The sequence below is a fragment of the Rhagoletis pomonella genome, unplaced genomic scaffold, assembly GCF_013731165.1.
Source record: "Rhagoletis pomonella isolate Grant_MI unplaced genomic scaffold, Rhpom_1.0 Rhpom_scaffold_00002, whole genome shotgun sequence".
Classification (NCBI taxonomy): Eukaryota; Metazoa; Arthropoda; class Insecta; order Diptera; family Tephritidae; genus Rhagoletis; species Rhagoletis pomonella.
In genome coordinates, this window is record NW_023458556.1 from 20,148,834 (window position 1) to 20,161,546 (window position 12,713).

Below are 12,713 nucleotides of genomic sequence, written 5' to 3' on the forward strand. Positions count from 1 at the left end.
AAAATAAAATAAAATAAAATAAAATAAAATAAAATAAAATAAAATAAAATAAAATAAAATAAAATAAAATAAAATAAAATAAAATAAAATAAAATAAAACAAAATAAAGGTTGGCTTAAATATAATACTGAAACCGAAACTGAAAACTGAAACCGACAGCAAAAAATTTAATAATAAAATTTATATCAAAATAAATATAAAAAATACGTAAAACTGAACTTTATAAAACTTAGTTTTAGTTTGGGAACCTGAATGAAAATAATCAGTGGAATGACATAGGCAGATAAAGGGATTTTTTAAATCAAAATAAAATTAGATTTTCCAACAATAGTTTTTTATTGAAAATTTCAGAACTGATGGGAAAAGTTACTAGAAATAAAATATATTAAAATAAAATAAAAAATATAACGAAATGAACAAAGAAAAAGTATAATAAAAAATAAAGATATAAGAAGATTTAAATAAAAATAATGTAATAAAAATAATAATTAAATGAAATTAATAAAACATCAAAACAAAATAAAATTAAATAAAATAAAATTAAATAAATAATTTGCAGAAAAAAAAACAAAATAATAAAATTTATATCAAAGTAAATATAATAAATACGTAAAATTAAACTTAAAAAAACCTAGTTTTGGTTTGGGAACCTGAATCAGTATCAGAAATAATCAGTAGAATGAAATACATAGATAGAAAAAGGGGGTTTTTAAATCAAAATAAAATTAGATCTTGCAACAATAGTTTATATTTGAAATTTCAGAACTGATGGAAAAAGTAACTAGAAATAAAATATATTAAAATAAACTAAAAAATTTAACAAAATGAGCAAAGAAAAATTAAATAAATAAAAAATCAAAACAAAGTAGAATAAAATAAAATAAAAAATTTGCAGGAAACAAAAAATAAATATGCAAATGAAAAAAAGGAAATAACAAAGTATAACTATATAAAAACTATTTTCAGTCTAGGAACCTGAATGAAACAATTCAGTAGAATGATCTTGAATAAAATAAGATAAAGTATTTCTTTTAAATTCAAATAAAATTGCAACTTCTAACTGCCGTTTTAACCAATAATTTAAGTGTAAAATTATTTCACACTTAAATTGCTTTCGTGAAACTGGCTAAAACAATGATTTTATAATCTTTCCTTTTTGGTTGTTGTTGTTTCCGACAGGGTGGGTGTATGATGTATTATGGAACGAATTTCCGTCATCCCTTGTCAAATTTGGTTTGGAGACAAACCGGTTTCGGCGTTGTGCCATCTTCAGTGTCATTTTTCGTTCTGCATAATTTTTGTTGGTTGCTCGTATTTATATTCCTTGTTAACTACCTCTTTCTTTTGTTAGGTACGTCTTTTTAGTTTTGCAGTGTTTGCGGTACTCAATAGGTAGATGAATTGTTTTGGCTCGTTTTTGACGGCAGGTAGAAGTCCGTGATTTTTACCCCCTTTGTTTTTGCAGTCGGTGTATTCCCTTCCATATCTGTCCTTAATATTTTCTTGTTGTCATTCTTCTTCTTGTACAGTAGTTTTAGAGGTTCAAACATAATCATACATATGTAGATTCATTTAAATAAAACAAATAATATAAAATAAGCTCCATATAATAAAAGTTGTAATGAACAATGAAATAACTTTTAAATATACATAAAATAAATAACTTAATAAAAAAGAATTAAATTTGAAAACTTTAATAAAATAAAATATGTATCTAGTTCAAGTAAACCAAATTAAAGAAAGTAAAAAATAAATTAAATTAGTATGTTAAAGAAGGAAACGATAAAACAAAATATTATATAAATTGCATTTAAACATATAAGTTATAAACAAGGCAAACAAATGCCCAAATAAATCTATAAATTTGTGTCTAATAAACTTTATAAAACAAATTAATGCCACCTCTTTAATATTATTAATAATTATTTTTGAAATCAATGAAATTCAACTTCATTTTTGTCATATGCCCATTGGACTCATTTCGTTCTTTCATCTTCTGTAGCAAACGTTGCTGCTCCCTACAGCTACAACTACAACTACGCATCTCAGCATCTTTATCTAAACAACACCACCTCTTACTTCCTGCATTCATCTGAAACTACATACTACTAAATATTTCTACTATAATTACAACTACAAATATTGGTAGTTGCAACTCTGCAAAAAATAAATAAAACAAACATCAAAATACATACATACATTTAAACCATCTCTCGGACGAAGAAGAATCAACACCTCGAAATCTGCATTTTCATTCTACTTATCATCTTCTGTCTTTTTTCACATTTGTTTCACACTCTTTTTTGCACTTGTTGCGCATTCACGACATAGACGACCACAATCGACCGCGTGTTATTGTTGCATGTGGCAAGTATTTGACTAAAAGTAAATAACTAGTAACTAGTAAGTGAGTGTATGTGCGTGTGTGTGTGAATTTGTGAGCTGTATATGTGTGACCCACTTGCAGCCGCCAAGTAGCAAAGTAAATTGAATAAAAACAAGATAAAAATTAAAAAAAAAAAAACTGCAATCTTACTTGAAAAACAACAAAAAACAACAAAAAATATAGAAACAATATAACTAAAAGAAAGATAAACTATGTAAATGCATATATATGTGCAATCATAAAAACGACGACAATAACAACAGCAAGCAGCTTGGCTAACCACTTGAAGAGTACATAGAAGACAAGCATCGAAACAAATTAAGAAACAAAAAAACAAAAGCGACAAAAAACATAACAACACCGTAGCGCCTGTTTGCGATTTTCACTTAAGGAATTCCCAGCAGCCGCAGCAACATATATAACAGCAAAACAACAACAAGTGAGCAGTAGGAAATAGCTCATCTCACGCCGACCACTTTCATACCGCTTACGACGACGACGACGACGCCGTTGACGTCGACACAAGTCAAGAGCCACTGCGTGATAGCTGCTAAAGGAACAGCTGAGTGGTGCGCGATCAAAGTGTGCAGACTATCCAACTCTAATATACATACAAGCATCCATTATTCATACACTGTGCTTGTTTTTGTTGTTGGTGGTGGTATTTTACGCGAACCCTTCGACGTTTACTAAATTTATGTGTCACGCATAACCACAAAAGTACGCCATCGGCGCTCACAATACCAATCAAATTGAAGCGTGTGAATAAATTTGGCGAGCAGCCGCGCATAATCGGTAATCGGAAATTTTTACAGTCTCTGGGCTAACGCATGTGAACGAGTAGCGTGCAAGACATTTTAATTGCTGCCCGTCTGCCGTTTGCTTGGTTAACATTGCTTGTCTGTGGCTTAGCCGCTTGTTGCCGCCAACACCTTGGACGTCAGCGAGCCTGAAATTCTTTAATTTTGTGAAGCTTGGGTGCATGCGCGTGTAGGCGTTTTTTCCATTAACCACTGACTGAATAGCAGCAACCACAAGACGAATAAAACAAAGCAACGATAATCGCATTCACTTTGGTTGGATTGCAGGTGAGTGAGTTATGAACATACACCTTAGGAGTTGTAGTTGTAGCTGTAGGACAGCATGCAAAATGAAATGTAGGCATACGTACATACATACATATTTACTTACTAAGTAATTTGGCTTCAGAAAATTTTGTACTTTTATAAGCACATAAAGTGTTTCGAATGAAAAAACCAAAGATAAATTTATTTAAAAATGTCGATGATCCATCACAGTGGTGTTACCGTTGTGCGACCCGTTTTGAGAACATGGTCAAATTATACCAGGATAAGTAAGTAATAGTTAGTTAGTTAGTTCATTGGTGTAACAGAACAAGAGACACCGCCACCTGAAAGATCTTTTGTATCTTTTAAAGATAGAGTTCCTAACCGTCAGTGTGGCCAAGATACCTTCAGCTTCCCTTATGAATCCTAAATTGTCTTCAAGGTAGAGTCGGCATTCCGACTCTGTGATCACACATTTTCGGTGCAAATGGAATCGCTATCGGTTGTGACCAGTCAGCTACCCAGAAGGTAGCCCGATGTCATTTATATTTCCTAAATCAATATCCTTTCTGTTGAAATGATAGCCGAGGAGTTTGGCCTGTCTATGGCCCCCACCGCTTCCCTATACCCACTGCGTTCAAAGTGTACCCACTCAGTAATTATGCCTCTCCAAGATGATTAACTCAGACCACAGCGTGGTTCAGGTCCCGAAAAGGCAGTTAGTGATCCTTCTCGCTCCAAATCGTCGGCGACCACATTGCCTTCGATTACACAATGGTCGAGTAGCCAGCACAGGATTATCGTGTTTTTGGCCGCCAAAATTTGTTGTGGGTCAAAGAAATCTCTGAACAGTTTGGAATTCATAGTCCTGTTTGAAAGACCCGCATGGCTGCTAGGCTATCTGAAAAGATAACTAGCAAGGCTGCTTTTCAAACCCTTTTCAAGGTTTTGTGCTAGGTCCAAAAATACCTGCACCTCCTCTGTCTCATTGAACCATGTGTGTACCATTGTAGGTAACCCATTTGCCCAGGCTTTGCGAACTTGGAACTTTCTGCCAAAGCAGATATCTTTAATGATGGAACCAGAGATTCCGCATATTTCCAACCCTGGTATTCTCCCAAGAATAGCTGCATAACGCTTTTTTGTCAAGAAGCCGTCGTTGGATAGTCCAAGTTGCAGCTCGCTTGTTGCTGCAGTTTCCTAGATAAAAATATGGGTAAGAGTACATCTTAGAAACGACTCTAGAGCCGACACGTTGTTATTGGTACAGTGACGTGCAGACATGGCAGTCATTGCTGTTTTCTAAGCCATAGTATGGCAGTTGTTTGCAGTGTCTTCTGCTACCACGCTACGGATGCATAAGGCATGTTCTTCTTTTAAAAAAGTCTTATGCAGGTCCACATGGCCCGTGTGGCTTTAGCATCCGTTCTCTCAAGATGGGGGTTGAAATGAAGTGTTTTATCTAGCTTAATGGCCAGATATTTCACCAGATATTTGACCTCAAGGGAGTATTTAAACACTGTTTAATGGTAGGGTGGAAAAGTGTTCCCTCCATAATTTGAGTACATTCTGGACATCGGTCACTAGGTCACCATTGTTGGCTCTAACAGGAGTTCGCTCTGGCCGCCTAACTCTCTGGTAAAATTCTCGGGAGTTTTACCTGTCGGCCAGCATTTCAAGCTCTTTGCATTCACGTTTTTCGACCTCTCTCTTCTTATTGCGGCAAATACGACTCACTTCTCTTTCCGGTTCCCTATAGCTGTCCCACATATCGTCCGATCGCAGCGTGGCCCCGTAGGCGGCATATTTGTTCTCTGCAGCTTCTTTACACTCCACATCGTACCAGTTGTTCCTTCGGGCTAGCTGAAATTCGACTAATTTTTCGGCGGCGATACTTAACGAGCGGTATATGTGGTCCCATGCTTTTTGAGAGCAGGTGTGAGAGTCGAGTAGCGAATGCATTGGTCATCTGTTGTGACTGCAGATTTTTGATGTTAAGATTTCCTTGCATTTTCGGGCGCACATTTTTTGCTGCACAGGGGTGGGCACGTATCTTGGCTGAAACATTATGGCTTCCGTCTATCATAACATGATCGATTTGGTTTCTCGTTTTTCGATCTAGAGACAGCCACGTAGCTTGATGGATCTTTTTATGGTTGAACCTAGTACTGCATAAAACCATGTTCCTAAGATCCCTTCCTTTCCCACCCTGGAATTGAAGTCACCAAGCACGATTTTGATATCAAGGCAGGAGTAGCGCTCGGATGTGCGCTCCAAGCGCTCACAAAAGATATTCTTGGACGCCTTGTCTTTCTCTTCAGTCGGGCCATGGGCGGAGATGAGAGAGATATTGAAGAACCTCGCCTTGATGTGGATTGGTGCTAAACGCAGACCCACCGGGATAAATGACAGTACTCGGCGACGGAGACTCTCTCCCTCCACAAATGCATCACCGAATTTGCGCTCCTTTACATGGCAGCTGTAGTAGTAGACATCGAAAGGCACCAGACATTGTTTGCCTTGCCCCGTACAAAGCATTTATTGGATGGTGGTCATGGCAGGACATCACCCAGCCGGGCAGAGGCACCTTCCCCATTAAGGTTCCGGATATTCCAGGTACATGCACGCAAATTGTAGTCCATGGTCATCATCAAAATATATAGCCAGCTGCTTGCTCCAAGACAGACACCCGCTTGCAGCCGCACCTACTGGTGAACAGACGCTGCAGACTTTAGTAAGCCCCTAAACTGAATATTTTGGAGTTACCGCACCGAAGCTCCCTCTCTTTCTGCCGCGACCCAAGGCTCCACTTGGATTGGTTACCGCGTCTCGCACATGAGTTGCTCACGTTGCACGTAGTACGTGAACGAGGACGCAAGAGTCGGGATTGAGTATAACCGTGTAACTGTAGCTGCATATCCAGAACAACGTCTATACACCATTGCTCTGCTGTGTATAGAAATTATGTGTTTTTAATTTGCACCCAGCAAAAAATCAAAATCACCCAGCAAAAAAAAAAATCAAATCTTGGCAAACCTAATTTTCATACCAACATCAACATCAGAGCCCATTATGAATACACGTGCGTAAAACACACAAATTGTAAGCGCCCTAGGAGCTTGGCAAATCAAATTAAATTCGACACGCAGCATTTATTTGCATACTTATTCATATATAAGTACGAAGATGCGGAAATAACAAAGCAAGCATTTCAATTTCAAAACTCCCAAAAGCTATTTTAAGCTTGCTTTTTTAATAAAAGTGTAAGTACAACCCTCACTTTCCACAGCTCGAAGCAAACACCACACTCATTAAGCAATTATTCACATTCTGCGCCCACTTTACACACTTGACTCGAACACCTCAACAGCAATTATTCACACACATAGATAGATGTATATACATACATACATTCGCACGCGACTTTTGAGTTGAAAACAAAAACATACATACATACTTTCAATATCATAGCTATGATAAATAGTATAGTAATTTCATGAAAGCGATCGATGCTGCGCATGCGCCTTTGTAACAGAAAAGCAACAACACATAACACATAAAGTGAAGAAGTACGCACACACAATGGTTAAGCATCGAAAGCGAAAACGTGATTGCGAATAATAGAAAAGTAAGATCGTTTTCAACTAAGTATCTAACTGCTGTAAGCCAATCTCAGTATCAAAATATTTCTATGTGTGAGCGCGTATGAGTGCAATAAAATTCAGAAAACAAGCTGATGTTTATTGTCTGCCCGGGCCAACTTGTTGACTGACTTACTGACCACCTTCGGGCACGAGAATTCTTGCTACGGTTACTCGGTTTGTGTGTGTGTGTGTGTGTGCTATTGTGAGAAAAGCTGTGGGGTAATTGACGAGTTTATGTGAATATGATTTCTACATTATTTATGCAGGCAAGCGTTCATACACACACGGCATGCGCACAGCATAATAGTGCACCAACAATACAAATGTGTAATGGTAAGCAAGCAGAGCGCTCTTGTGGGAGCTGCAGTACATTTGTATATCTGGACTTTTGTAGATAGAAATCATGCGCTAACAGGTGTGTAAAATGGTGAAATAAGAAATTTCGTTGTATTTGTTCATAATTAACAATGCGTTTCGAGCATGCGCAGTCAAAAAAAAAAAACAAGATATAGGAATAACAAATATGCAATGACTGACTGCTTTGCATGAAGTGGTGTTTGAAAGCGAACATGAATTGTACTTCTATTGACACTGCCACATACACACGTACATACATACGTGTCAGCGTCAGCCAGCATTCACAGCATTGTCGGCAAGTGAAAAGTGTTAATAGGCTTTTAATGTATGCAATCGCTAATAAATATCTGTATACATACATACATATGTAGAGTTGGAAAAGCGTGTGCAAACATAAATACACATTTAAGTGTGTCAAAGCTATTTATAAACACATGAATGCGGAATGAAAAGAAAACCATAGAATATTAAATTGATTTCGCAGAAAGAAAAGAAAAGTATTTGCCAGAGATTATTACTTTTAGTTTTTGCATTATCTGCATTAAAAATTTAACAACTCAATTGCGAGGCAATAAAATAATAGCTGAGATGGCAAGGAAATATTTTTGTCATAAAATTGTGCGCCATCCAAGCGACAAACAACCGTCCGAAACAAAAGACTTAAGCAACGAACTTGCGCCGAGTTTGAAAGGACAGATACATACTCGATGGTTATTGTTTGTGTGCTTTTACATAAAATGCTAAAAGCAAAAAAAAAACGAAAGAAGAATCGTTTAGAATACCAATAAATTAAAAAAAATCTAATGGTGATTTCGTTTCTACCAAAAAAATGTTGCCCTTCCACACTCAACCCTGCAAAAGGGCATGTTTTTGCCTGCTTTTCCTTGTCTAGCTGACGCCTTTCGCAATATTTTCGTTTTAAGAAACCATCTAATTTTCAGGGCAACAATCTCGCCTGACAAAGCTTCAAATGTTAGACAAGGTGCCTTTTTTGCCTTACAAGAGTGTGACATTTTAAGAAACGAACACAAAATTTTCCCTCCCTTTACCTTTGTTTTAAAATTGAACACGAAAAGAGAAAAGGGCAATCAACGAAAACGCCATAAAAAATAAACATAGGTAAAACCACAAAATTATTGGGCCATTTTATTTTTGTTTTCGAACGAATCGAAAATTTAAAGTTTTCTTATTGAAAATATCCAAACAAAGAATTACATACATATATGCTCTCGGTATGGGTAAAACTTTCGTTAGCCCAGCAGAAAATTTGTAACGGCTTCTGTAACTCAGCAGAAAATCTCTAATTGCTTCTAGTTTAGAACGATTTTGAGTATAGTTCAGGCACATTTCGAGACTAGTTCAGGACCATTTCGAGACTAGTTCAGGACTATTACAGGATCATTTGGGGACAACTTGTATGTCTTTTAGGAACTAATAGGGGACCATTTCGGGAGCGTTTTGACACTTGTTCGAGATATTTTCGGGACAGGCTAACGACTTTTTCATAACCCATTCAGGTCAATTTGGGCGCTAGTTCAGGAAAGTTAGGAACTAGAAGCGAAATGATCCGGACAAAATGAAATTTAATTGCTACATATTTAATTTCAAACCCAACCTTTTTATGTATGTAACTGGATCGTCTAATAAGCCAGAGATGGGCACGGGACTAAATATTTAATCCCGATCCCGCCCTTACCGAAATCCAATTTTAATTTTCCAACCCGCCCGACGTTTTCCATAATTGTATTGCAGCTCCCGAAATCTATCATAAACAAAAATTCACAATAAAAAAATAATGAAAGATCTGGCATTTTTCGAATATTATGTTTTGCTTTGCTGCTTGTTTTCGTATGAAAATACATAAAAAATTGCATAGAAGGATAAATATTTACTCTCATAGCCCAGCGGCAATAAGGGCGTTTGGGTTTTCATGATACGAAATTGCTCAGAATATTTCCAAATCAAGCTGATTTGGGACCTAGGACAGTGTGAAATCACTAGAAAATGCAGGGTCGATGAACTGCCTAGGCAGAGTACCGTCGATGCTATCCCTTCGGACAGGGAGGACATGGGAGTTCCTTGGCCTACAGACGGCTCAGCGAGCGTTCGAAAAAAAACCGACATGCAATCTTGCAAAGTCCTGCCTGCCGGTTGCCAGCGGAGTTTCTGTAGCTGGCTAAGCACCAGTTCTCGATTCTTGCAGTAGTACTAACCGGAGACTGTTCTTTAGGAACTAACATCTTAGCGACTAACATCTCAGCACTTTCTCAACACTCCGGGAAACTTGCCGCAGTGGGCATCAGCTGCCTGTTAAACCGGTTTTTGAGCACCCACTGTTTACCTGTAGTTACCGAAAAGGAAAATTTAATTAATGTCGAAGTGAGCGAGGTGCTCCGGGACTGTCTCCATAACCTAACTTAACTTACTTGTAAAATAATTACCAATAAATGTAATGAAAGAGACTTGCGGTTAAATGATAGCAGTTTCACTTCTTTTACGAGGTGCTAATGGAAAGAAGACATAAACTAATCAAGACTATCAATTTACACATTGCACAAGCAGACGCACTCAAATTATTCATTCAACATTTATGTACTTGGTTAAAAAAAAGAAAAGAAAACCAAAAAGTAAATGACAACATGATAACAGACATGGGCAAGCAAAAAGAAATGAAAAAATGAAACTAAGGATCAGCCTTGCACTTAAGCGCATTTTGGTTATCATAATTAAATGATTCAACACGCGTAAAGATGTTTTCATACACAAATTGGATGTTGATGATTTTGATATTTTTTTAGTTTTATTTTTGTTGCTACTTCGTCGCATTTGTAATTGTTTCGTGAGCCGAAGAAATTTCGAAAACTTGTTGCACTTGCCGGCTGTCAGTTGCCACGCTTGAGTCTCAATTAAGTGTATAGTATATACATTAGGGTGGTCCAAAAAAAAAAAATACATACGAAAATCACATTTTTGGAAATTTCCCGGTGCCACCCCCCTCCTCAAGAAATCTGCAGAATATCAAAAATAAAAAGACCAGTATTTTTCATTTCGAAATCGTTTAATATTTATTTGAAGTTTTACATATATTTTACATGGGGAAATGGACTTTTCCGTAGAACTGCCATAAAATCGTTAGAAATAAGTGTTCTTTGATCGAATACCAAAATTTCCCTTTAGAATTCTTAAAAAAAATTAAACTTATTTTACTATAAATTTTGACTAACTATTTATTTATAACGTGCCTGATGTGGGTACGAACACATATAAAAGCAAATTTTTTATATTTACAAGAGATAAGATTATCGGTTATCCATTATTTCATAACCGATAATCTTAGTAACATTTTAAAGTTAAATAAGCATTATAGTTTAATTTTTTTAAGAAATAATATATTTACCCCATATAAAATATACGGAAGGAAACCTTCAAAGTCCCAGCGCACAGTGGTTCAAAACTGACATTTACTGTTAATTAATTTACTGGAGCCTTCATTTTCACTCTTGTTTGATTTGATTTTTATAATGAAGACTTATAAAATTTGCAAGTAGTTCCCTATTTTTGAATTTTTATTTGAATATATTAAATTTTTTAGTGCAAAGTGCAGAAAAAGTAGCAATTTAATAAATGTTACATAATTAACACTGCTTAAAAGCAATAACAGGCTTCCCGCAAAATGGAAAGAAATTTCATAAACAAATTTCAATTGTTATAAAAAAAATTTTAGCAAAAAAAATTATTTTTTTAGTTTTTAGAAAAATATGGGTATGCAGTTTAATTAATCATTAAAATTTGGTGTAATAAAGTGCAAGTTGCAAGCGTTTAAGAGTTTTTGTTGATTTTTAATTTAAAACTAAAATTCAATGGTATATAAAACTGTATACCGAAAATTTTTCTAAAGCACAAAACAATTTTTTTTAATTGCGAAATTTTTTTTTATAAAATTTAAAAGTTTTCTTGTGAAATATTTTTTAATTTTTGGAGAATTGAAAACAATTGTTTCAACTAGTTTTTATTATGTAGCATTTAGTAACTGGAACAGGAGAATTCCGTTCCGCAAATTTTCTGAGAAAATAACTTTTTTTATTTTTCTTAGTGTTATCGCGTATTGCTAGCGTGAACTTAGAGTTTTCATTTCTTTCTGATTTACTAAGTCCTTAGGGGTATTTTTATTTAATACTGTTGCTTTTTAAGTAAAAATTTAGTTTGAAATTAGAAATTTTATTTTCATGAACATTTTTCAAACTTACTTTTTTATTTTTCTTAGTATTATCGCATATTACTAGCGTTAACTTCGCAATTCCTTAAGACTTTCTGATTTAGGGGTAGTTTTAACTACTACAGTTAATATTTTAAGTAAAAGTTAAATTTTAGTTTGATGAATTTACCGCGATATTAAAAAGAAAATAATTATTGAAAGGGGACAAAATTGAGTTTCGCAGGCATGCGATAATGACCGATTTCAAAAAAAAAATACGAGTCTCCTCTTTTTCGTCATTTTTCCGTTCTGAAAAAAAGACAGTGAGTCACCCTAATGTACGAAGCACCAAAAATATATATATAAACATAATTAGTTGCATGACTATCACTGCATAGCGGTGCATTTAAGTAAATATATATAATTCATTTTAACTACTGACCGCCTCTCAATGTCACGCTTCAACGCATGTACATACATACATACATGCCAAGCACTGCCATTGGAAGCAGCAGCAGTGAAATGCACATTTAGCTCTAATCATCTAACCATAACGAATTCCTATCAACTTATTAAGTTCAACGCAGCCAAAGAGTACTAAGTGCTTGGCTTAAATATATACATACATATATGTACATATGTACGCAACTTCCCACCAATACACGTACTTATGTAAATTGTGCTGCAGCAGACCCATTGGTCTCCGCATTAATTTCTCTTTTTCTAGCGGTATTTTTATGATTTTCATTTATTTACTTACTTTTCATTTACTTAACAAAGAAAATATATAAGTGTACATATGCATATACCTACATACATACATACATGACTACTTGTACTTGTAAGTTAAGAATGCCACCACCTTGCCACCCTGTTGGGGTTAAGTGTCAGTTGCGCTTGCGCAAAAGGTGTTTTGTAGAATTAGTTCAACGCCAGCTCATTTTTTGTTTGTTAATTACCCGCAATTACTTGCCTGCTCTTTTCTTCATCATTGCTCTTATGCCAGTATAAATATTTGTTTTAACTTTTCATTTTCTTTCACCTTTTGATCTTCAAAATTAATA